Below are 6,528 nucleotides of genomic sequence, written 5' to 3' on the forward strand. Positions count from 1 at the left end.
AAATGTTACCGTTGGACACCTGTCAGACATGCAGTAATAACGGATAGTTACTGGGCTCGAGAAAACAGTAATCATGCCTTACCCATTTGCCGAGTTTCAAGGAAAAAAAAACTGTTCCTTTTATCAAGGGAAACAATTCAAATTTTAACCCGTTATCACTGATTGGATTGTTTTTCACTGCAACATTAATATTCTGAAAATGAATCATGTTAAAAATGACCGAGATAATTTCTATGAATAAGTGCTGACAGAGAATCAGAACTTAAATAAAAACAAAATTTAAATGGTCATCAGAATATCAATCAGGATTTATCAACACAAGATAAAATAACTCAGAGACAAAATCTTGAAGTAAAGACAGTTTTCATTAATATATCAAGTCAATACATATATGAAATAGAAATTACATCAATACAAGATTTTCCCTAAGCTTCTAATCCTAACATCAACAGTTTTAGTCCTAGCTAAGAAGCCTGACAAAGCTGAGGATGAAGAAGAACAGGAAGAAGACGAGATTAAGTCATCCTCCTCTTCCTATCTTCGACAAACAAGATAGCGAGTCGAATGATTCGCTCTTGCTGACGGATAGCTTCCCGCCGTTCCTCCTCCAGGCGCTCCAGATGGCGATGATAATCCATCTCGAAGAATAGAAGGTGAGCCAGCACCTCCTGTGGGACAGAGTCCCAGATCTCCTCAGGAATGGCTGTTATATGCCACTCCTGCCGCCACTCAGCACAACTGAGTTCCATTGTGAAAGTTTGTGTGTTCAAAAACATGTTGAATCGAACCATTTTGTTTTTGACAGAAGAAGGAGGATAAGTGTGTGAGAAGAATGTGATGGAAAGACTGATGTGAAGTGGTTGTATATATAGACAAGAGAATGCCAAGAGACACAAAGATATTGAATGCAGACAGGTAGAATTAATTCTACCTCGTCTCCCTAGACTTTGAAAAAGAATAACAGTCATTGGAAAAAGAATGTGCACATGTAACAAGAGTGAACTGTTCAAGGACGAGTGCCATTATGTTTTAACCATATACTATTAATCTTCCACTTCAACATTTCGAAATTAATCTGAGACTGTTACCAAATTTTACTCACAGATAAGTCAAGTAAAGGGTTAGACTGAAAAATCAGAACTTAGACCTATACCAGAACTTAACAGTCATCAGAACATAATGTCTTAACTCGAACAAGGAATATCTATCTTAGTAAATACTCATACAAGTTCTTAGTTATGAACGTCAGAATTTAATCATCAGAACGTGTAACTAGAACTTGTCCTCAGAATTTGTGCAAAAGTGACACAATGACTGTTGATCTAAAATAACATAGACCACCACAGAAATTTCATCATTCATATGGAGTGATGTGTGTGTGCATTAAGCTAAATAACAGACAAAAAGTAAAGTCTGATCTACTTCAGTACATCTTAGAAATAAGTCATAATTAAAATTTTGCTAAAGAGCTGTCATTATCCTGAAACCTACTGATAAATGAGTTCATGCATGAGTCCACCTCTACTGTTTTTGTGCTAATTTTATGCATCTTTTGAAATTCTATTTTACAGAGGCTTCTCAGTGTAAGTGAGTCACGACTGTTTATTAGAATTTATGCTATTATCAGAGTATTTCTCCAGTAATCATAGAGTGTGAAAAGTCACCAAGAAAAATATTTTGCTTTTCTAATGCATATTTACTTAATACCAGCAATGCACTTGGGTCGTCCCATTCACATTTTTACTCTAGATCTCAAAGGAGTACCTGATATTATTCTTTGATTCTTTTTCTTTTTCTTTTGATAAGTGAGGTTTATCAGCACTTAGTACATTCAGCAGTTTTACTAGAATCAGAACTTAAACAGATGAGTAGCATTATTCTAATTTGTGACTTAGTAATAAGATATACAAAGTAAACTTAACTAAGCTCAGTTATCAGAATTTGCTTGTGTCATAAAATTTCCACAGAAATAATTACTTCTTTCATGGGATCATTTGTTTATTGAAGACTAGTAGGTCAGTATCTAGCACAGTTATCCTCATGGGATTAAATAGTTACTGAAACAGACATATCACTTATCAGAGTTTAGAAACATATATCAGACAACAGTCAGTACTTAAAGACATTTATCAATTAATGCACAGAATATACAAAGAGATTAATTCTGTAAATACTGATCATAAAGTCTGATAACATAGAACAAGTTTAAGCAGATTTAGAGAAAGAACCTGAAATCATTCCAAGTTCATTTACCAATTTTGAAAAGGTAGCTTCACACAGTGGTTTTGTGAAGATATCTGCTACTTGTTGATCTGTGGGAACAAAATGCAATTCCACTGTACCTTCATCCACATGTTCCCTGATGAAATGGTACCTGATACTGATGTGCTTTGTCATAGAGTGTTGAACTGGATTACCTGTCATAGCAATAGCACTTTGATTATCACAGTAAATAGGGATTTTGAAATATGTTAACCCATAATCCAGTAACTGATTCTTCATCCAGAGAATATGTGCACAGCAGCTTCCTGCAGCAATATACTCTGCTTCTGCAGTTGATGTGGAAATTGACTTTTGTTTCTTGCTATACCAAGAAACCAACCTGCCTCCAAGAAATTGGCAGCTTCCACTTGTGCTTTTCCTGTCAATTTTGCAACCTGCAAAATCTGCATCTGAGTAACCTATTAATTTAAAATCTGATTCTCTAGGATACCATAATCCTAGATCAGCTGTTCCTTTAAGATACTTAAAGATTCTTTTTACAGCTGTTAAGTGAGGTTCTCTTGGATCTGCTTGAAATCTTGCACAAAGACAGGTAGCAAACATGATATCTGGTCTACTAGCAGTTAGATAGAGAAGTGAGCCAATCATACCTCTGTAATCAGTAATATCTACTGAATTACCAGTATCCTTATCCAGTTTTGTTGCAGTGGCCATGGGAGTGGATGCACTTGAACAGTCTTGCATTCCAAATTTCTTCAGCAAGTTTCTGGTATACTTAGATTGACAAATAAAAGTTCCTTCTTCAGTCTGCTTGACTTGAAGGCCCAGAAAATAACTAAGTTCTCCCATCATACTCATCTGATATCTTGACTGCATTAGGTTGGCAAACTTTTTGCAAAGTTTGTCATTTGGAGACCCAAAAATAATATCATCAACATAAATCTGGATCAGAAGTAAGTCCTTGCCATGATTGAGATAGAACAATGTTTTGTCAATAGTTCCTCTGTTGAATCCACTTTCCAGAAGAAACTGAGCTAAAGTCTCATACCATGCTCTTGGAGCTTGCTTAAGTCCATAAAGTGCTTTATCAAGCCTGTAGACATAATCTGGATGTTTGGAATCTACAAAGCCTGGAGGTTGTTCAACATATACTTCCTCTTCCAATTCTCCATTGAGAAAAGCACTTTTCACATCCATTTGAAAGACAGTAAACTTTTTGTGAGCAGCATAAGCCATGAATATCCTTATGGCTTCTAACCTAGCAACTGGAGCAAATGTTTCATCATAGTCAATTCCCTCCTGTTGAGAATATCCTTTTGCAACCAGCCTTGCCTTGTTCCTTACAATTATGCCATCACTGTCAGTTTTGTTTCTGAATACCCACTTTGTACCAACAACCGATCTATTCTTGGGTCTTGGCACTAAGGTCCAGACTTTGTTTCTTTCAAATTCATTCAACTCTTCCTGCATTGCTTGCACCCAATCAGCATCTTGAAGAGCTTCTTCCACTTTCTTTGGCTCAGACTGAGAGAGAAAAGAATTGTAAAGACATTCATTCGAAGTACCTGTTCTAGTTCTGACACCTGCCTCAGGATTTCCAATTATTAAATCAGGTGTATGTGATTTTGTCCACTTCCTTGCAGATGGAAGATTTTCTCTAGAACTGGTTGCTCCCCCATGATTCATGCTGTCTTCGGTTTCATTTTCTGATGCTCCCCCTGAAACTATGCTCTCTGAGTTGGATCCTTCAGTATTTAGATTTTCAGTACTGTCAGTACTTGGCTTATCAGAACTTGACGAATCAGAATTTGAAGAGCCAGATGTATGTTCTGATGCTTCTTGAGATGTGATAATATCTTGAGTATGCTCCCCCTGCATTGGTGCATCTTCCTTTGACGTAGTCACCACAGTTTCAATAACATCAGAGTTTAACCCATCAGAGTTTACAGTATCAGGACTTAGACTGTCAGGACTTGAGATATCAGAATATGAATCTTCATTTTCAAATCTCAGCTTATCATGATCAATGCAATCTTCAAGTCCAGTGATCTTCTTGTCATCAAAAGAGACATTGATAGATTCCATGACCACTTTTGTTCTCAAATTATAGACTCTGAAGGCTTTTGTAGAAAGTGGATATCCTACAAAGATTCCCTCATCAGCTTTTAGATCAAACTTGGATAGCTGTTCAGGATGAGTCTTGAGAACAAAACATTTACATCCAAATACATGAAAGTATTTGAGATTTGGCTTCTTGTTCTTCACCATCTCATATGGTGTTTTTCCATGCTTGTTAATGAGTGTTGCATTTTGAGTAAAACAAGCAGTCTGCACAGCTTCAGCCCAGAAATAGGTTGGAAGCTTTGCTTCTTCAAGCATTGTTCGTGCAGCTTCAATTAGAGTTCTATTCTTCCTTTCAACAACTCCATTTTGCTGTGGAGTTCCAGGAGCAGAAAATTCTTGCTTTATTCCATGATTTTTGCAGAACTCTTCCATTATCAAATTCTTGAATTCAGTGCCATTATCACTCCTCAAAATTTTCACAGAATCTTTGATCAATTTATCCAGATGTTTGACATGATCAATCAGAATAGATGCAGTTTCACTTTTTGTGTGCAAGAAATACACCCATGTGTATCTGGTGAATTCATCTACTATGACCAACGCATATTTCTTCTTTGCAATAGACATGACATTCACTGGACCAAATAGATCAACATGAAGTAGATAATAAGGCTCAAGAATTGATGATTCAGTTTTGCTCTTGAACGAAGATTTTCTTTGTTTAGCCTTCTGACATGAGTCACAAAGACCATCAGGAACAAACACTGATTTTGGCAGTCCTCTCACAAGATCTTTCTTGATCAGTTCATTTATCTTGTTGAAGTTTAAATGAGAGAGTTTCTTGTGCCAATTCCAGCTTTCTTCAGTTGAGGCTCTACTCACTAAACAGATTGCAGAACCATCAGAACTTGTTGAAAGCTTAGCTTCATAAATGTTACCACGCCTGAATCCCTTCAGAACAATTTTTCCTTTAGATTTACTAACTATTTCACAATGTTCTGCAAAGAAATCAACATGATAACCTCTGTCACAGATTTGACTTATACTCAGTAAGTTGTGTTTAAGTCCTGAGACTAGAGCTACATCTTTAATGATGACATTCCCAAGATTGATATTGCCATATCCCAAAGTTTTTCCAATGTTGCCATCTCCATAAGAAACACTTGGGCCAGCTTTCTCCACAAAGTCTGATAGCAGGGCCTTATTTCCAGTCATGTGTCCTGAACATCCACTGTCCAGAACTAAAATATTTTTCCTGTTGCCCTGCAATCAAAAAGACCACTAATTATTAGTTTTAAGGACCCAGACTTGCTTGGATCCTTTGGCCTTTTTAGATTTGTTAACATTTGCAGCGGATTTAACATCAGATTTTATGTTAACAGTTTTCTTATCAGAACTTATACTAGAAGGAACAACAGAAACTTTCTTTAAAGAAGGTTTTATTTGATAATAATCATAGTACAAACTATGATATTCCTTACAAGTATAAATGGAATGCCATAAACTACCACAATGAAAACAAGGATTTTGTGGTTTGTATCTAACAGACTGACTCTTAACTCCTGACTTTGTAGATAAGGAGTTAATATTCTTATTCTTCCTGCAAAAAGAAGCCAGATGGTTAGAACTTCCACAGTTATAACATGCTTTCCTAGGAGCATCAGGAATAGATTTATAGTTATTGCTTTTATTCACACCTTCCTTTCCATTCCTGTTTTTCCTAGGTGATTTTACCTTGTTTGCATTCTTAACATCTTTCAGCTTATGCTTAAGCTGCTTCTTTGTCATTAAGCCTATGTTAACTTCAGCTGTCTTTTCCTGTTTTAGTTTGTCAGAAGTTAATTCCTTTTTAACTTCTGATTTCTCAGTTTCGGATTTTTCAGTTACAAACTTAACAGGTTTTAACTTCGGCTTTTGCTTATCAATAGGCTTAATTTCTTCAGTTCCTTTTTCATTATTTTCTTCATAACCTAAGCCCTCTTTCCAGTTTCCACTGCTCAGCAAATTTTGAGTTGCTTTGCCAGAGTTAGTCCAAGTTCTGATAATCTCTCTCTCCTTTTCTAACTCAGTTTTTAGAGATTCATTCATTTTTAGCACTTCATCCCTAACATAAAAAGCATCATCTCTATCCTTCTGAGTTTGATGAAACATGACTAACTCTTTTTCTAAGAAATTGTTTCTTTTCTTAAAAGCAAGATTTTCAGAAGTTAATCTTTCACATGTTAAAGTTTGATCTCTATA

The sequence above is a fragment of the Apium graveolens genome, chromosome 5 (assembly GCF_009905375.1).
Source record: "Apium graveolens cultivar Ventura chromosome 5, ASM990537v1, whole genome shotgun sequence".
In the NCBI taxonomy this organism is placed as follows: Eukaryota; Viridiplantae; Streptophyta; class Magnoliopsida; order Apiales; family Apiaceae; genus Apium; species Apium graveolens.